Source organism: Manis pentadactyla, chromosome 4, assembly GCF_030020395.1.
Source record: "Manis pentadactyla isolate mManPen7 chromosome 4, mManPen7.hap1, whole genome shotgun sequence".
NCBI classification, from domain to species: Eukaryota; Metazoa; Chordata; class Mammalia; order Pholidota; family Manidae; genus Manis; species Manis pentadactyla.
The window spans coordinates 95,077,488-95,098,765 of record NC_080022.1 but is presented as its reverse complement, the minus strand read 5'-3'; the positions used below and the strand labels follow the sequence as shown (position 1 = coordinate 95,098,765).

At 36.1% G+C, this 21,278-nt stretch overlaps 1 protein-coding gene across 1 annotated transcript in view; it reads left to right on the top strand.

Annotated features, from left to right (window-relative positions):
• TSHB (thyroid stimulating hormone subunit beta) overlaps positions 1–21,278 on the top strand; it is a 42,176-nt gene that overhangs the window by 7,583 nt on the left and 13,315 nt on the right. The gene's annotated exons all lie outside the window — the stretch shown is intronic.

Sequence of the window (21,278 nt, the reverse complement as noted above, 5' to 3'; positions counted from 1 at the left end):
ATAATTTTCTTAGTGTCAAGCTTTAAGAGTTCTTTGTATATTTTGGATAATCCTTTATCTGATGTGTCTTTTGCAAATATTGTCTTCCAATCTGTGTTTTTTCATTCTTTTGACACTATTGGTTTTTTAGCTATACTTTTATTTTTTGTGGTTGCTCTAGGATTTGTAATATATATCTTTACCTTATCATAGTTTACCTTATGATAGTATTATAGCAATTTACATATAGTATAGCAACCTTACAGAAATATATTTCCATTCCCCATTTCTGTCCTTTATTCTATTCTTGACATACAATTTACTTCTACAGGTGTTATAAACCCCACAATACATTGTTATTATTTTTGCTTTAAGCTGTCAATTAAGTTAGGTGAAATTCACATAATAAAATTAAACATTTTAAAGGGAACAGTTCTGTGGCATTTAATACATTTACAGTGTTGTGCAAGCCTTACCTTTATTTAGTGTCAAATAATTTTCATCATCCAAAGGAAACCTTATATCCATTAAGCTGTTATTCCTCATTTCCTACTCCTCCCAGTCTCTAGTAACTTTCTATCTCTATGGATTTACCCATTCTATATATTTCAAATAAATGGAATCATACTGTATGTAATCTTTTGCATCTAGTTTCTTCCACTTCAACTGTTTTTACACTCATGAAGTGAAAGAAGTTAATTGCATTATTATTTCTTGGCTATAATAGGTTAATTTGTTAATAGAAGTTAATCAATATTGTTGATTAATATTGTTGATTAGTTGCTGAGAAGTGCTTACATGTGTTATTGTGAGTACAGTTAATACTGCTTGTATTATTCATCACAAATAATATATAACAACCAAGAGGTTATATAAAGTAACAAAAACAGAGTAAGGGATAGAAAAATAAGTTTTTATATACAGGAAAAAAACTTAATACTGATATGACTTGTATCACTACAAAATTTTATTCAGAAGATGCTAATAATTCCTCTTAACATTTATACATGACCTTAATTTCAAAGATGTTTTGAAATGGATGGAAAAAGTTTGTGTAAATTCATATAAATCTGGCATATTAGGGGCTTTAAACTGTAACCAAAATAGAGAAAAAATTGACATAATTTTTATACATACTAAATTCTATCTTCTCACTTGGGAGCTTCAAGATAAAATGATTAGTATACACATTAGGTCCAACTCTATTTTGTTTAAGGAAAAAGCATTAAAAGGGATTTAATAAACAGATTTTGTTTCAAATGGCAGAATATTCTAATGTGACTCTTAGAGATAACTCAGACTTCAGAGGGATAAACTTATTTTTAAAAGGACATCTGTTGCACAGAATTTTAGGATTTTATGAACATAGAGCATCTTGCAAGCTAGAAAAGTATCCATTCTCTGAGGAGAAAAAAATTATTAAGTCTGATTCATATTCCAATGATACTTCTCTGTTTAGCTAATTGAAGATTATGGGTATCTTTTTTTCTTTTAAGAAAATGAATTAAAATTTTAACGCAATAAAAAGGACATTATGAAGTTTGGATTTTAGCCTGACTTTGATGGTAATTATCTATAGAACATCAGAGCAGTTAATAAACTTTCTATGTATTTAATTTTAAGCTCTGGGAATGGCATCCTTATTGATGAATTCAATAAGCACTTACTGAACATCTAATATATGTAACAGACTGGTTTGAATTCTTAAGGGTACAGTGATGACCAAGAAAGATAAGTTCTCCATTTATGGTGCTTACATTCTAGTTCGAAGGGGAGAAAGAGAGAATAACATGTAAACAAATGATATAATATCAGAAACTTGTAAATGCCATGAAGAAAGCATGAGTAGTGGGGTAAAAAGTGACAGGGGTGGTGTGTTACATTAGATTTGGTGGTCAAAGGTGGCTTTTATGAAGAAGTAATTTTTAATCTGAAATAATGAGGAAGCCATTTGAGATCTGGTAAAAGAGCTCTTCATAATGAACAAATGAGCTAATTGCTCCTATTAGTCTCTTGTGATCTTTTGTATTTTTGTGGTATCCAGTGTAATGTATTTTCTTTCATTTTTGATTTTATTGAGTCTTCTTTTCTCCTCAGTAAGTCTAGCCATTTACCAATTTTGTTTATCTTTTAAAAAATTGAGATGTTTGTTTCCTATTGTGTTTTTAGTCTCTATTTTATTTATTTGCATTCTGATCTTTGTTATTTACTTCCTTTTACTAACTTTGTTATTTTTCAGGTTCTTGAGGTATAAAGTTAGGTTCTTTACTTGAGATCTTTCTTGTGTCTTAATGTAGGCATTTATTACTGTGAATTTCCCTTCTACAACTGCTTTTGTTGCATCCCGTAAGTTTTAGTGTGTTATATTTCCAGTTTCATTGGTCCCAAGATACATTTTTATTTCTCTTGGTTTTTCTCTGATCATTTTTTTACTCAGTAGCATGTTGTTTAATCTCCTCATATTGTGAGTTTCCCAGTTTTCTTCCTGTAATTGATTTTTAGTCTCATATTATTGTGGTTGAAAAAGATCCTTCATTTGATTTCAGTCTTCCTAATTTATTAAGACTTGCTTTGTGGCCTAACATATGGTCTATCCTGAAGAATGTTCCATATATGCTCCAGAAGAATGTGGATCCTCTTGCTTTTGGATGGAATATTCTGTATATGTCTGTTAAAGTCCATTTGGTCTAACGTGTCATTTAAAGCCAATGCTTCCTTATTGATTTTCTGTCTGGACAATCTATCAACTGATGAAATTGGGGTATTAAAACCTCTATAATTATTGCATTGCTTTCTATTTCTTCCTATAGGTCTATTAATTTTTGAAATATATTTAGGCATTCCAATCTGGGTGAAAAATATTTAGAAATGTTATATTCTCTTTTGGGTTGACCCCTTTATGATTATATAGTGATATCTTATCTCTTATTATAGTCTTTGTAATAAGTCTATTTTGTTGAATATAAGTATAGCTATGCCAGCTTTCCTTTGTTTTCTATTTGTATGGAATTTCTTTTTCCATCCCTTCACTGTCAGTTTGTATCTGTTCTTGTATCTGAAGCTAATCTCTTGTAGGCAACATATAGATGGGTCCTGTTTTTTATTTGGTACATTCACTTAACCACATGATATCTTTTGATTGCAGAATTTAGACCTCTTATACTTGAAGTAATTATTGATAGGCATGTACTTATTGCCATTTTCTTAATTTTTTTTCTGGCTAGTTTGTAATTTCTCTATTCCTTTCTCTTTTGCTCTCTTTGTGATTTGATAATTTTTCATAGTGGTAAGTTTAGATTGCTTTTCTTTTTTTACTTTTTAATTGAGAATAGTTGATAGACAATCTTATACTAGTTTCAAGTATACAACACAGTGGTTCACTAGTTACCCACATTATTAAATCATCACCCCCATTAGTGAAGTTACTAGCTGTCAAATTAGGAAGATGTTACAGAATCAATGGCTATATTCTCTATGCTGTATTACCATCTTTGTGACCAACATATTATGATTGAGAGTTTTTGTGACCTTTTATCCCTCTCACCCTTGCTACCCACCAACTCCAGTTCCTCCCCCATGGTAACCACCAGTCACTTCTTAGTGTCTACGAGTCTACTGTTTTCATATTGTTTTGTTTTTAGATTCCACAAGTAAGTGAAATCATATGGTATTTGGCTTTCTTTGCCTGGCTTATTTCAATTAGCATAATACCTCTAGGTCCATGTTGTTGCAAATGGCAGGATTTCTTTCTTTTTTTTGTGGCTGAATAATATTGCATAGTGTATATGTACCACTTTATCCATTCATCTCTTGATGGACACTTTGGTTGCTTCTATTATCTTGGCTGCTGTGAATAATGCAGCAGTAAACATAAGGGTACATGTATATATTTGAATCAGGGATTTTGTTTGGGTAAATTCCCAGAAGTGAAATTACTGGGTCATATGGTATTTCTATTTTTAGTTTTTAAAGGAACCTCCATAGTGGCTGCATTTTCACCAACAGTGTAGGATGATTGCCTTTTCTCCATATCCTCACCAACACTTGTTATTTCTTGTCTTTTGGATGTTGGCCATCCTAACTGGTGTGAGGTGATATCTCGCTGTGGTTTTGATTTGATCCCTGATGATTAATGATGTGGAACATCTTTTCATTGGCCTGTTAACTATCTGTATTTATTCTTTGGAAAATGTCTGTCTGGTCCTCTGTCCATTTTTTAATCAGGTTATTTTTTTATTTATTTTTTGGTGTTGAGTTGTATGAGTACTTTATATATTTTTGATGTTAACCCCATATTGGATAAATCATTTATGAATATATTCTCCCATACTGTAGGATGCCTTTTCATTCTGCTGACGGTGTCCTTTGCTATACAGAAGCTTTTTAGTTTGATGCAGTCCCATTTGTTCATTTTTTTTATTGAGGTATTATTGATATACACTCTTATGAAGGTTTCACATGAAAAACTGTGGTTATTACATTCACCCATATTATTGCATCCCCCCCATACCTCATTGCAGTAACTGCCAGTCAGTGTAGTAAGATGCCACAGAGTCACTATTTGTCTTCTCTGTGTTACACTGCCTTCCCCATGATCCCCCACACACCATGTGTACTAATCACAATACCTCTCAATCCCATTCTCCCTCCCTCCCCACCCGCCATTCCCCACCCCTCCCCTTTGGTAACTGCTAGTCCCTTCTTGGAGTCTGTTGCTGTTTTGTTCCTTCAGTTTTGCTTCATTGTTATATTCCACAAATGAGGGAAATCATTTGGTACTTGTCTTTGTCTGCCTGGCTTATTTCACTGAGCAGGGGTTGCTGGTTTGTGAGCCAGATGTGGGCTAGCTGGGAGGAAGGTGCAACAGGCTTCATATCACAGTGGGGGGCCTTGGAGCTGCATAGCCAGCCAGGGGGATGGAGTACCTGAAGATCCTGAAAGTTTCCAAAGTGCTGGGCAGAGTGCACCTGGACAATTTTGTCTATCTGTCCTTTCTCCTAAAGGAGCTCTGTGCAATCCTTGCTCCTTTAGCAGCCCTCTTGCTGTTAGGAAGTCTCTCAGACTGCCTGCCTTTCTTTTGTCCCAGAGCAGCTGGATATAGATCCCTGTTTTCCATAAGTAGCTGGAATCTCAGTCTCTCCAGGTATTCCACCTGTCTTAGCTTTCCCAGCCCACTAATCACCAGAGCACCATGCAATGTAGGTTTGTGCTCCTATAGCAGATCTTCAGGGCTAGATGTTCAGCAGCCCCAGGCCTCCACTCCTTCCGCACTCCGTTTCTCTTCCTCCCGCTGGTGAGGTGGGGAGGGGGAAGGGCTTGGGTCCCGCTGGGTCATGGCTTTGGTACATTACCCTGTTCCGTGAAGTCTGTTCTTTTCTCCAGGTATATGCAGTCTGGCACAGCCTTCTTTCTTGTGCCCTTTCAGGATTAGTTGTATTAATTATATTTTCATATTATATGTGGTTTTAGGAGGAATTTTCTGTGTCACCTCTTACAACCATCTTTAATCCTCCCATTTGTTCATTTTTTATTTTGCTTCCCTTGCCCAAGGGCAGAAAAAAATTGCTCATGCCTATGTTCAAGAGATTTTTGCCTATGTTTTCTTCTAAGAATTTTATGGTTTCATGTCTTCCTTTTAGATCTTTAATCCATTTTGAGTTTACTTTTGTGTAGGGAGTTATATAATAATCCAGTTTTATTCTCTTGCATGTTGCTGTGTAGTTTTCTCAATACCAGTTATTGAAGAGACTGTCTTTTCCCCATTGTATATTCATGGTTCCTTTATTATATATTAATTGACCATATATGTGTGGGTTTATATATTGGCTCTATTCTGTTCCATTGATCTATGGATCTGTTCTTGTGCTGGTAACAAACTGTTTGATTACTGTAGTTTTGTAATGTAGCTTGAAGTCAGGGAGTATAATCCCTCCAAGTTTGTTCTTTTTCTCATGATTGCTTTGTGTTTATGGTTCCATATGAATATTAGAATTATTTGCTCTAGTTCATAGAAAAATGCCATTGGTATTTTGATAGGTATTGCATTGAATCTGTAAATTGGTTTAGGTAGGATGGCCATTTTGACAATATTAATTCTTCCTATCCATGAGCATGGGATAGATTTTCATTTTTTGGTATCTTCTTTAATTTATCTCCTGAGTGTGTCATAGTTTTCTGAGTAAAGATCTTTCACCTTCTTGGTTAGTTTTATTCCTAGGTATTGTATTCTTTTGATGGAATTCCAGTGAAATTGCTTTCATGATTCTCTTTCTGCTAGTATACAGAAGTGCCACAGATCTGTGTATCAATTTTGTATTCTGAAACTTTGCTGAATTTGGTTATTAGTTCTAAAAGTTTTTGGTGGAATGTTTAGGGTTTTCTATATATACTACCATGTCATCTACAAATAGTGATAATTTTACTTCTTTCTTACCAATTTGGATGCCTTTTATCTTTTTATCCTGTGTAATTGCCATGACTAGGACTTCCAGTACTATGTTGAATAAAAGTAGTGACAGTGGACATCCTTGTTTTGTTCTTGAACTTAGAGGAAAACCTTTCAGCTTTTTGTCACTGAGTATGATGTTAGCTGTGGATTTGTTATATTGTTTTCTTATCTTTTGTGTAGCTACTATAGGTTTATACATATATTTTTTGGTTATCATGCAACTTACATAAAATAACATTTATACATCTCTTTATGTTGATAACAACTTAAATTTAACACTTTATAAAGTACATTTCAATTCTGCCTGTTTTATATTGATGTCAAATGTACATCTTTATCAGTCAACAAATTATTATATTTATTTTTATCACGTGTCTTTTATCCTTCATACTGGCTTTATAGGTGATTAACCCACCATTTTTAGAACATTAGATCATTCTGAATATTACTATATATTTACCTTTACCAGTAAGGTACATACTTTTGTATATTTTCCTCGTTGTGCTTAATGCCCTTTTCATTTTAGCTCAGAGAAGTTCCTTTAAATTTTCTTAAAAGGTTGGTGTAGTGTTGATAAACTACTTTAGCTTTTGCTTGTCTGGAAAACTCTTAATCTCTGCTTCAGTTCTAAAGGACAACCTTGCTTTATAGAGTATTCTTGTTTGGCAGGATATTTTTTCCAGCATTTTGAATATATTGTCTCACTACTTTCTGGGCTGCAGAGTTTCTGCTGAGAAATATGATAGTCTTATGGGGTTCTCTGGCATATAAGTTCTTTGTCTTTTGCTGCTTTTAACATTATCCCCTTATCTTTAACCTTTGACAATTTAATTATAATGTGGAAGTCTGTGATATCTATAATATCTGAGTCTGTCATGCTGAAAGTCTCTTTGGGTTTTTCTAATGTTTTTTAAAATTTTTTATTAAGGTATGATTGATATACACTCTTATGAAGGTTTCACATGAAAAAACAATATGGTTACTACATTTACACATATTATCAAGTCCTCACCCATACCCCAGTGCAGTCATTGACCATCATTGCAAGATGCAACAGATCCACTACGTGCCTTCTCTGTGCTAGTGTTCTCCCCGTGATCCCCCACACCATGTGTACTAAACATAATACCCCTCAATACCCTTATTCCTCCCTCCCTCCTCACCCACCCTCCTACATCCCTCCCCTTTGGTAACCACTAGTTCATTCTTGGAGTCTCTGAGTCTGCTGCTATTTTGTTCCTTCAGTTTTGCTTAATTGTTATACTTCACAAATGAGGGAAATCATTTGGTACTTGTCTTTCTCCATCTGGCTTATTTCACTGAACATAATGTCCTCCAGCTCTATCCATGTTGTTGCAAATGGTAGGATTTGTTTCTTTCTTATGGCTGAATAGTATTCCATTTTGTATATGTACTACATTTTCTTTATCCATTCATCTACTGATGGACACTTAGGTTTCTTCCATATCTTGGCTATTGTAAAAAGTGCTGCAATAAACATAGGAGTGCATATGTCTTTTTGAATCTGAGAACTTGTATTCTTTGGGTAAATTCCAAGGAGTGGAATTTTCAGGTCAAGTGGTATTTCTATATTTAGTTTTTGAGGAACCTCCATACTACTTTCCATAATGGTTGACTAGTTTACATTCCCACCAGCAGTGTAGGAGAGTTCCTCTTTCTCCACATCCTCACCAGCATTTGTTGTTCTTAGTCTTTTCGATGCTGGCCATCCTTACTGGTGTGAGGTGATATCTCATTGTGGTTTTAATTTGCATTTCCCTGATGATTAGTGATGTGGAGCATCTTTTTATGTGTCTGTTGCCCATCTGAATTTCTTCTTTGGAGAACTGTCTCTTCATATCCTCTGCCCATTTGTTAATTGGGTTATTTTCTTTTTGTATGTTGAGGTGTGTAAGTTCTTTATATATTTTGGATGTTAACCCCTTGTCAGATATGTCACTTATGAATATATTCTCCCATACTGTAGGATGCCTTTTTGCTCTGTTGATGGTGTCCTTTGCCGTACAGAAACTTTTTAGTTTGATGTAGTCCCATGAGTTCATTTTTGCTTTTGTTTCCCTTGCTCAAGGAGATGTGTTCAGGAAGAAGTTGCTCATGGTTATATTCAGGAGATGTTTGACTATATTGTGTTCTAAGAGTTTTATGGTTTCATGACTTACATTCAAGTCTTTAATCCATTTCGAGTTTACTTCTGTGTATGGGGTTAAACAATAATCCAGTTTCATTCTCTTGCATGTAGCTGTCCAGTTTTGCCAACACCAGCTGTTGAAGAGCCTGTCATTTCCCCATTGTATATCCATGGCTCCTTTACCATATATTAATTGACCATGTATCAGGGCTCTCTAGTGGGTCTGTTCTTGTGCCAGTACCAGACTGTCTTGATTACTGTGGTTTTATAGTAGAGCTTGAAGTTGGGGGTGCATAATGCCCCAGCTTTATTCTTCCTTCTCAGAATTGCTTTGGCTATTCGAGGTCTTTTGTGGTTCCATATGAATTTTAGCGGGTTTGTTAAATTTGGAACTCTCTAGGCATCCTGGATCTGGGTATCTGTTTTATTCCCCAGGTTAGGGGGTTTTTCAGCTGTTAATTCTTCAAGTTACTTCCTTCTCTCTCCTCCTTCTGGGACCCCTATAATGTGAATGTGTTGATCTGCTTGATGTTGTCCCACAAGTCCTAAGCTTTCACTCTTTGGCACGGTTTTCTCTTTCTGTTTCTCTGACTGGATGAGTTCTACTGCCTGCTTCAAGTTCACTGATCCTTTCTTTTACTTCATCTAGTCAGCTTTGGAATCCTTCTATTGTATTTCTCAGTTCAGTTATTGTATTCTTTAATTCCATGACTTCTGTTTGGTACTTTCTTATGTTTTATATCTCTGTTGAAATTCTCTCTTTGTTCATGGATTCATTGTTCTGAGCCCAGTGAGCATCTTCATGATATTATTTTGAACTCTATCAGATAAATTACTTTCTCTGTTTCTTTAAGGTATTTTTATAATGTTTTATGTTATTATTCTTTTTGGAACACATTCCTTTATTTCTTCATTTTCCTGACTCTCTGTATTGGTTTCAATGCATTAGAAAAGATATCCAACTTTCCCAGTCTTGAAGGAGTGGGAGATAAATCTTTTTGTTCAATCCTGCTCCAGTTCTTTGTTCTCTCACAAACTTTAGTGATTGTCCAAACAATCTATTTTATTCTTATTTGCTTCCAGTAGTTGCAGGTGCACCAACACTGTTTTTGTCCCAATGGGAGGATCTCAGTCAACACCTAGACTCAGGTTGGTTGGAAGACAGACCCTCAGGCAGAAGCTTTTGAAGTATACAAAATAATATCTGATTGTCTTAAAATTTCTCTCTCTCTCTCTCTATATATATATGTATAGAAATACAATCAACTTTTGTGTCTATATTTTGTTAAACTCGTTTATTAACTTAGTTTTGGAAGCTTTTTGTACATTCAATAAGATTTTCTACATAGATAATCATGCTTTTGTAAATAGAAGTTTTATTCCTTCCTTTCTAATCTGTATTCCCGTTTTGTTTCTTACTGCACTAGATAGAACCTCTAGTACACTGTTAAATAGATGTATGAACAGACATTCTTGCCTTTTTTCAAGATTTTCAAGGGAAAACAATCTGTCTTTCAATAAATATTATGTTAGCCATATTTTTGTTGTTGATGCCCTTCATTAAGTTAAGGAAGTTTCCTTCTATTCCTAGTTTGTTGTGAATTTTGTCAGGAATGGATGTTGTATTTGGCCAAGTGATTTTGTGTGTGTGTGTGTTTCATTTAGATGATCATATGGGTTTTATTGTTTACTCTGTTTTAGAGTGAATTACATTGATTGTAATACAACTTTGCATTCCTGGAGTCATGATGTTTTATCCTTTGTATATATCATTTTATTTGATTTGCTAAAATTTTGTGAAGAATTTTTAGCATCTGTGTTCATTTCATGAAGGTTGTTGTTCTGAGGTTTTCTTAGTAATGTGTTTGTCTAGCTTTGGTGTCAGGATAATGCTGACTTCATAGAATGCATTGGGAAGTAGTCTCACTTCATGTTTTTTGGAAGAATATGAGTTCTGTAGGATTGCTAATGCAGTCCTTATCAAATGAGTTGGAAAATGTTCCATCCTATGCTACTTTCTTGATTTATGTAATTTGATTTTTTTTTCTCAAAAATTTGGTAGAGGAAATCAAAAAGCTTGGTAAATTTCCCCAGTGAATTCATATGGACCTAGAATAGCATTTGTGGGAATGTTTTTAATTACAAATTCATTTTTTAATAGACACAAGACTATTAATGTTATTTATTTCTTCTTGACTGAGCTTTGGTAATTTGTGTTTTTCGTAGACAGTCCATTTCATCTAAATTATTGAATCTTTTGACATAATATTCTTCATAATACTCCCTTACTTTTTATTTTTATTTATTTATTTATTTATTTTTTTATAAAGTCAATATTGTGAATTTATTCATCTCTTTTCTATTAAGATTCAGTATGAAAAAAAATTCTGAAATACAAATGTCATGTCTAAACACTTCCATGTTTTCATAGATACTGTCAAAGTGGCACTAACAGATATGGTAAGATTGTTATCATTTTGTTTTTAGTAACCAGTGTCAGCAGAATTACATTTTGGTTAAAATAAAATAGTAAAACAGGGTTCATTTGCCATACTGCGAAATATGCACCTTAATTTAAAATTACCAAAATCTCAATATATCAACTGAATATAATTACTTCATAAATATTTGTTATCCTATTGTTACAAACATACCTCTTGATCAATATATTTTGTTTTACCAATTCCTAAAAATACTCTTAATTGTTAAGTTTTTTTTTTTTTTGTAGATAATTATTTTTTTATTGAAGGTAGTTGACACACAGTATTACATTACATTAGTTTCAGGTGTACAACATAGTGATTCAACATTTATATACATGACAATTCTAGGTACCAGCTATTAACATACCAAGCTGTTACAATATCTTGACTATATTCATTACATCCCGGTTACTTATTATTTTACCATTGGAAGTGTGTACTTTTTTTTGTTGTGAGGGCATCTCTCATATTTATTGATCAAATAGTTGTTAACAACAATAAAATTCTGTATAGGGGAGTCAATGCTCAATGCACAATCATTAATCCACCCCAAGCCTAATTTTCGTCAGTCTCCAATCTTCTGAGGCATAACAAACAAGTTCTTACATGGAGAACAAATTCTTACATAGTGAATAAGTTCTTACATGGTGAACAGTACAAGGGCAGCCATCACAGAAACCTTCGGTTTTGCTCATGCATTATGAACTATAAACAGTCAGTTTAAATATGAATACTCATTTGATTTTTATACTTGATTTATATGTGGATACCACATTTCTCTCTTTACTATCATTATTTTTAATAAAATGCTGAAGTGGTAGGTAGATACAAGATAAAGGTAGAAAACATAGTTTAGTGTTGTAAGAGAGCAAATGTAGATGATCAGGTGTGTGCCTGTAGACTATGTGTTAATCCAAGCTAGACAAGGGCAATAAAACATCCACGTATGCAGAAGATTTCTCTCAGAACAGGGGGGGTGAGGTTCTAAGCCTCACCTCTGTTGATCCCCAATTTCTCACCTGATGACCCCCCTGCGACTGTGCCTGTCTTAGGTTGTTCCTCCCTTGAGGAATCTTACCCGTCTCTGGCTAACCAGTCATCTTCCGGGGCCATACAGGGAAATGTAAAGTTGGTAAGTGAGAGAGAAGCCTTATTGTTTGAAATGGTTAGCTTTTTATTTCTTTGCATATTTATGTCCTGTAGCTTCTATGCCCAGCATTTGTCTTGAGGTATCTTTACCACATGGAAGAATTATGATACTCGGTAAATTTGATATGAGGCACGAATTCTATTTAAGGGTTGTAATTAGGTAGGAAGAAGAAAAGCTATAGAAGTAGCAGGCAGCAGAAAACATGGGAAGATTAATTATTTCTTTGACATATCTTCTTGTAGAGTAACTTCAGCATGTATAGGTTTTAAGCTACTACTTAAATTGTGCACACACATTAACATAATAGGAGTATAGTTACATAACCAAAGCATACCTGTAATTACCAGCCATCTCCAGTGAAACCAAGAAAACCAGTTAGGCACCTTAGGCATTTGTGAAAACTTATCTATGATATGGTGGACATTGTCCAACTGAACTTGAACAGTCTGAGAGAAATCAGACAAATTAAAACAACCCATTCCTGGGGACTGTTCACATCCCTTATGTTCTTTTAACTGTAAATAGTCTGTAGTTGTAAGATTTTGGAGCGCTACAATTTGCACTTCTCCTAATTCTTGATTGAGTTCCAACAGTATAGATCCAGTTAAATTTGTTGTTTTACTGTATGCACAGGCCAGCTTAGATATCTCCTTCCTCATTACCATGGCAAGTCCAGGAACTGCTGGGATGAGTGCATCTACACCTGTAGCAGTGCGTGGATCTTTGTTGGGGTTTTTTGATGATCATCTTCTGGCATGAGTCTTCCAGAGATTGCTGATGTTGGAAGTTCTTTTTCATATCGTATCTTAGTTCATTTTCGGGGTAGCCCAATTAGGCTTTGATCCTCTGTAGAAACACAAACAGACCCTTTGCCTACACTTTTATATGCCCTTTATACTCTTGTGTAGAACTCATTGGAGGTTACCACACAGGAACTGCCCTTTTTTTTTCTTTTATTGGTATCATTAATCTACACTTAACATGACGAATATTATGTTTACTAGGCTCTCCCCTATACCAGGTCCCCCCTATAAAAAACCCTTTTACAGTCACTGTCCATCAGCATAGCAAAATGCTGTAGAATCACTACTTGCCTTCTCTGTGTTGTACAGCCCTCCCTTTTCTCCTACCCCCCCATGCATGCTAATCTTAATAACCCCCTACTTCTCCCCCCCTTATCCCTCCCTACCCACCCATCCTCCCCAGTCCCTTTCCCTTTGGTACCTGTTAGTCCATTCTTGAGTTCTGTGATTCTGCTGCTGTTTTGTTCCTTCAGTTTTTCCTTTGTTCTTATATTCCACAGATAAGTGAAATCATTTGGTATTTCTCTTTCTCCGCTTGGCTGTTTCACTGAGCATAATACCCTCCAGCTCCATCCATGTTGCTGCAAATGGTAGGATTTTCCCTTTTCTTATGGCTGAGTAGTATTCCATTGTGTATATGTACCACATCTTCTTTATCCATTCATCTATCGATGGACATTTAGGTTGCTTCCAATTCTTGGCTATTGTAAATAGTGCTGCGATAAACATAGGGGTGCACTGATCTTTCTCATACTTGATTGCTGCATTCTTAGGGTAAATTCCTAGGAGTGCAATTCCTGGGTCAAATGGTAGGTCTGTTTTGAGCATTTTGATGTACCTCCATACTGCTTTCCACAATGGTTGAACTAACTTACATTCCCACCAGCAGTGTAGGAGGGTTCTCCTTTCTCCACAGCCTCGCCAACATTTGTTGTTGTTTGTCTTTTGGATGGCAGCCATCCTTACTGGTGTGAGGTGATACCTCATTGTAGTTTTAATTTGCATTTCTCTGATAATTAGTGATGTGGAGCATCTTTTCATGTGTCTGTTGGCCATCTGTATTTCTTTTTTGGAGAACTGTCTGTTCAGTTCCTCTGCCCATTTTTTAATTGGGTTATTTGTTTTTTGTTTGTTGAGGCGTGTGAGCTCTTTATATATTCTGGACGTCAAGCCTTTATCGGATGTGTCATTTTCAAATATATTCTCCCATACTGTAGGGTTCCTTTTTGTTCTATTGATGGTGTCTTTTGCTGTACAGAAGCTTTTCAGCTTAATATAGTCCCACTTATTCATTTTTGCTGTTGTTTTCCTTGCCCGGGGAGATATGTTCAAGAAGAGGTCACTCATGTTTATGTCTAAGAGGTTTTTGCCTCTGTTTTCTTCCAAGAGTTTAATGATTTCATGACTTACATTCAGGTCTTTGATCCATTTTGAGTTTACTTTTGTATAGGGGTTAGACAATGGTCCAGTTTCATTCTCCTACATGTAGCTGTCCAGTTTTGCCAGCACCATCTGTTGAAGAGACTGTCATTTCGCCATTGTATGTCCATGGCTCCTTTGTCAAATATTAATTGACCATATATGTCTGGGTTAATGTCTGGATTCTCTAGTCTGTTCCATTGGTCTGTGGCTCTGTTCTTGTGCCAGTACCAAATTGTCTTGATTACTATGGCTTTATAGTAGAGCTTGAAGTTGGGGAGTGAGATCGCCCCTACTTTATTCTTCTTTCTCAGGATTGCTTTGGCTATTCGGGGTCTTTGGTGGTTCCATATGAATTTTTGAATTATTTGTTCCAGTTCATTGAAGAATGTTGCTGGTAGTTTCATAGGGATTGCATCAAATCTGTATATTGCTTTGGGCAGGATGGCCATTTTAACGATATTAATTCTTCCTAGCCATGAGCATGGGATGAGTTTCCATCTGTTAGTGTCCCCTTTAATTTCTCTTAAGAGTGACTTGTAGTTTTCAGAGTATAAGTCTTTCACTTCTTTGGTTAGGTTTATTCCTAGGTATTTTATTTTTTTTGATGCAATTGTGAATGGAGTTGTTTTCCTGATTTCTCTTTCTGTTGGTTCATTGTTAGTGTATAGGAAAGCCACAGATTTCTGTGTGTTGATTTTGTATCTTGCAACTTTGCTGTATTCCGATATCAGTTCTAGTAGTTTTGGGGTGGAGTCTTTAGGGTTTTTTATGTACAGTATCATGTCATCTGCAAATAGTGACAGTTTAACTTCTTCTTTACCAATCTGGATTCCTTTTATTTCTTTGTTTTGTCTGATTGCCGTGGCTAGGACCTCCAGTACTATGTTAAATAACAGTGGAGAGATTGGTCATCCCTGTCTAGTTCCCGATCTCAGAGGAAATGCTTTCAGCTTCTCGCTGTTCAATATAATGTTGGCTGTGGGTTTATCAAAGATGGCCTTTATTATGTTGAGGTACTTGCCCTCTATTCCCATTTTGCTGAGAGTTTTTATCATGAATGGATGTTGAACTTTGTCAAATGCTTTTTCAGCATCTATGGAGATGATCATGTGGTTTTTGTCTTTCTTTTTGTTGATGTGGTGGATGATGTTGATGGACTTTCGAATGTTGTACCATCCTTGCATCCCTGGGATGAATCCCACTTGGTCATGGTGTATGATCCTTTTGATGTATTTTTGAATTCGGTTTGCTAATATTTTGTTGAGTATTTTTGCATCTACGTTCATCAGGGATATTGGTCTGTAGTTTTCTTTTTTGGTGGGGTCTTTGCCTGGTTTTGGTATTAGGGTGATGTTAGCTTCATAGAATGAGTTTGGGAGTATTCCCTCCTCCTCTATTTTTTGGAAAACTCTAAGGAGAATGGGTATTTTTTCTTCCCTGTATGTCTGATAAAATTCCGAGGTAAATCCATCTGGCCCGAGGGTTTTGTTCTTTGGTAGTTTTTTGATTACCGCTTCAATTTCGTTGCTGGTAATTGGTCTGTTTAGATTTTCTGTTTCTTTCTGGGTCAATCGTGGCAGGTTGTATTTTTCTAGGAAGTTGTCCATTTCTCCTAGGTTTCCCAGCTTGTTAGCATATAGGTTTTCATAGTATTCTCTAATAATTCTTTGTATTTCTGTGGGGTCCGTCGTGATTTTTCCTTTCTCGTTTCTGATACTGTTGATTTGTGTTGACTCTCTTTTCTTCTTAATAAGTCTGGCTAGAGGTTTATCTATTTTATTTATTTTCTCAAAGAACCAGCTCTTGGTTTCATTGATTTTTGCTATTGTTTTATTCTTCTCAATTTTATTTATTTCTTCTCTGATCTTTATTATGTCCCTCCTTCTGCTAACCTTAGGCCTCATTTATTCATCTTTTTCCAATTTCGATAATTGTGACATTAGACCATTCACTTGGGATTGTTCTTCCTTTTTAAAATATGCTTGGATTGCTATATACTTTCCTCTTAAGACTGCTTTTGCTGCGTCCCACAGAAGTTGGGGCTTAGTGTTGTTGTTGTCATTTGTTTCCATATATTGCTGGATCTTCATTTTGATTTGGTCATTGATCCATTGATTATTTAGGAGCGTGTTGTTAAGCCTCCATGTGTTTGTGAGCCTCTTTGCTTTCTTTGTACAGTTTATTTCTAGTTTTATGCCTTTGTGGTCTGAAAAGTTGGTTGGTAGGATTTCAATCTTTTGGAATTTTTTGAGGCTTTTTTTGTGGCCTAGTATGTGGTCTATTCTGGAGAATGTTCCATGTGCACTTGAGAAGAATGTATATTCTTTTGCTTTTGGATGTAGAGTTCTATAGATGTCTATTAGGTCCATCTACTCTACTGTGTTGTTCAGTGCTTCCGTGTCCTTACTTATTTTCTGCCCGGTGGATCTATCCTTTGAGGTGAGTGGTGTGTTGAAGTCTCCTAGAATGAATGCATTGCAGTCTATTTCCCCCTTTAGTTCTGTTAGTATTTGTTTCACATATGCTGGTGCTCCTGTGTTGGGTGCATATGTATTTAGTATGGTTATATCCTCTTGTTGGACTGAGCCCTTTATCATTATGTAGTGTCCTTCTTTATCTCTTGTTACTGTCTTTGTTTTGAAGTCTATTTTGTCTGATATTAGTACTGCAACCCCTGCTTTCTTCTCGCTGTTGTTAGCTTGAAATATGTTTTTCCATCCCTTGACTTTTAGTCTGTACATGTCTTTGGGTTTGAGGTGAGTTTCTTGTAAGCAGCAGATAGATGGGTCTTGCTTTTTTATCCATTCTATTACTCTATGTCTTTTGATTGGTGCATTCAGCCCATTAACATTTAGGGTGAGTATTGAAAGATATGTACTTTTTGCCATTGCAGGTTTTAAATTCGTGGTTACCAAAGGTTCAAGGTTAGCCTCTTTAGAATCTTACTGCCTAACTTAGCTCGCTTATTGAGCTGTTATATACATTGTCTGGAGATTCTTTTCTTCTCCCTTCTTATTCCTCCTCCTCGATTCTTCTTATGTTGGGTGTTTTGTGCTGTGCTCTTTCTAGGAGTGCTCCCATCTAGAGCAGTCCCTGTAAGATGTTCTGTAGAGGTGGTTTGTGGGAAGCAAATTCCCTCAGCTTTTGTTTGTCTGGGAATTGTTTAATCCCACTGTCATATTTGAATGATAGTCGTGCTGGATACAGTATCCTTAGTTCAAGGCCCTTCTGTTTCATTGTATTAAATATATCATGCCTTTCTCTTCTGGCCTGTAGGGTTTCTGTCGAGAAGTCTGATGTTAGCTTGATGGGTTTTCCTTTACAGGTGACCTTTTTCTCTCTAGCTGCCTTTAAAACTCTTTCTTTGTCCTTGATCTTTGCCATTTTAATTATTATGTGTCTTGGTGTTGTCCTCCTTGGATCCTTTCTGTTGGGGGTTCTCTGTATTTCTGTGGTCTGTTCGATTATTTCCTCCCCCAGTTTGGGGAAGCTTTCAGCAATTATTTCTTCTAAGATACTTTCTATCTCTTTTCCTCTCTCTTCTTCTTCTGGAACCCCTATAAAACAGATATTGTTCCTTTTTGATTGGTCACACAGTTCTCTTAACATTGTTTCATTCCTGGAGATCCTTTTATCTCTCTCTATGTCAGCTTCTATGCGTTCCTGTTCTCTGGTTTCAATTCCATAAATGGTCTCTTGCATCCTATCCATTCTGCTTATAAACCCTTCCAGAGTTTGTTTCATTTCTGCAATCTCCTTTCTGGCATCTGTGCTCTCCTTCCGGACTTTATCCCATTTCTCTTGCGTATTTCTCTGCATCTCTGTCAGCATGTTTATGATTCTTATTTTGAATTCTTTTTCAGGGAGACTGACTAGGTCTGTCTCCTTCTCTGGTGTTGTCTCTGTGATCTTTGTCTGCCTGTAGCTTTGCCTTTTCATGGTGATAGGAATAGTTTGCAGAGCTGGGACGAATGACGGCTGGAAGAACTTCCCTTCTTGTTGGTTTGTTGCCCTCCTCTCCTGGGAGAACAGCGACCTCTAGTGGCTTGTGCTGGGCAGCTGCGCGCTGACAGAGTTTCTGCTTCCTGCCCGACTGCTATGGAGTTTATCTCCACTGTTGCTGTGGGCGTGACCTGGTTCGGGCCTCTGCTCCAAAGTGGTGGAGTGGCGTTGGAGGGTGGAGCAGCCTGGAGGCTATTTATCTCTGTAAGGGGCCTCCCTGCTCCCTGCAGCCCAGGGGTTAGGGTGCCCAGAGATCCCCGGATTCCATACCTCTGGATTAAGTGTCCCGCCCTGCCCCTTTAAGACTTCCAAAAAGCACCCGCCAAAACAAAACGACCACAAAAAATAAAAATTAAAAAATTAAAAAAAAAAAATTTTTTTTAATTAAAAAAAAAAAGGTGGCCACTCGTTTTTCTTTATTCTCCGGCGACAGCCTCAGGCATCTGCTCACCGTTCTTGCTGCCCTGTTTCCCTGGTATTGGTGTCCCTATCCCTTTAAGGCTTCCAAAAAGCACTCGCCAAAACAAAACAGCAAAAAAAAAAAAAAAAGGTCACTCGCTTTTCTTTTGTCCTCCGGCGCCAGGCCACTGGTGTCCGCTCACTGTTCTTGCTGCCCTGTTTCCCTAATATTGGGGGCCCTATCCCTTTAAGACTTCCAAAAAGCACTCGCCAAAACAAAAAAAAAATTTGGTTGCTCGCTTTTCTTATGTCCTCCGGCCCCCGGCCTCCGGTGCCCGCTCAGTGTTATTGCTGCCCTGTTTTCCTAGTATCCAGGGCCCTGCACTCTAGCCCGGATGGCTGGGGCTGGGTGTTCGGCAGTCCTGTGCTCCATCTCCCTCCTGCTCTGCCTATTCTCCTCCCACCGCGAGTTGGGGTGATGGGCGCTCGGCTCCCGCTGGGCCGGGGCTTGTATCTTACCCCCTTCGCGAGGTGCTGGGTTCTCTCAGGTGCGGATGTGGTCTGGATATTGTCCTGTGTCCTCTGGTCTTTATTCTAGGAAGGGTTGTCTTTGTTATATTTTCATAGATATATGTGGTTTTGGGAGGAGATTTCCGCTGCTGTACTCACGCCGCCATCTTCCGCCTCCCCCTTACTTTTTAATATCTGTAGGATCTGTAGTGATGTTACTTCTCTCATTCCCAATCTTAGTAATATGTGCCTTATCTTGTTCTTTATTAGTATGGTCGGAGGCTTATTGATCTTATTAATCTTCTCAGAGAATTAGCTTTTGGCTCCATTGATTTTTTCCTACCTTCCCCCCACCCTTTTTTTTTTTTTACCACTATTTCCTTTCCTTTGCTTATTTTGGGTTTACTTTGCTGTTCTTCTAGTTTCTAAAAGTGGAAGTTGAGGTCATTGATTTGAGACCTTTATTCTGTTCTAAGGCATTCTCTTCTGAGGCACGTAATGGTATAAATTTCCCTTTGGATACTGCTTTAGTTATGTATCCCAAATTTTTATATGTTGAATATTAATTTTCATTCAATTTAAAATACTTTCTAATTTTCCATGTGAATTTGTTTTCAACCCATGGGTTATCTTGTATTTGTAAATATTTGAGGGTATTCTTAATAACTTTTTATTATTGATTTCTAACTTAATTTTGATTTGGATGACTTCACTGATTTGCTGAATTTCAGTGGCTAGGACTTCCAGTACTATGTTGATTGAAGTGGCAAGAGGGGACACCCATGTCTTCTTGTTCCTGATCTTAGAGGAAAGACTTTAACTTTTTAACCATTTAGGATGATGTTAGCTGTAGGCTTGTCATATATGGCTTTTATCTTGTTGAAGTACATTACTCTTATACCTAATTTGTTGAGAGTGTGTATCATGAAAAGATGTTGAATATTGTTGAATGCCTTTTTTGCTTCTATTGAGATGATCATGTAATTTTTATCTTTCATTTTGTAAATGTGGTGTATCATATTGATTGCATATGTTGAACTATCCTTACTTCCCAAGGATAAATTCCAGTTGATTATTTTAATTTGCTCTTGAATTTTGTTTGCTAGTAATTTGTTGAGAATTTTTGCATCTGTATTCATCAGAAATATTTCTTGTCTTGTCATGTCCTTTTTTTTTGGCTTTTTTTGGGGGGTAACCCTGGCTTCAAAAAATGAATGTAGAAGTGTTCTTTCCTCTTCAATTATTTGGGAAGAGTTTGAGGTAGATTGGTATCATTTAATATTTGGTATAATTGAAATGTTTGGTATGATTTGACAGTGAAGCCATCAGATCCTGGGCATTTAGTATTGGGAGATTTTAAATTACTGATTGTTAGATCATATGTTTCTAGGAATTTATCCATTTCTTCTGGTACTAGATAAATTAGAATTTATCCAGTTCTTCTAATTTGTTGGTACATGATTGTTCAAAGTAGTCTCTTATGATCCTTTGTATATTTGTTATCAGTTATAATGTCTCCTCTTTCATTTATAGTTTTATTTGAGTCATTTCTCTTTTTTCCTTGGTGTAGCTAAGGGTTTGCCAATTTTGTTTATGATTTCAGAAAACAGATTCTTAGTTTCATTGATTTGTATTTCTAGTTTCTATTTCACTTATTTATGCTCTATTCTTTATTATTTTCTTTCCTCTACTAACTTTGGGCCTAGCTTATTCTTTTTCTAGTTCCTGAAGGTTCAGTTGTAGGTTATTTGATATATTTTTCTTAATGTAGGCATTTATCACTATAAACTTTCCTCTTAGATCTGCTTTTGTCATATCCTATAAGTTTTGGTATGTTGTGTTTCCATTTTTATTTGTTTCAAGATAGTTTTCATTTCTTCTTTGACCCATTAGTGGTTCAGGATTGTGTTGTTTAATTTCTACATATTTGTGA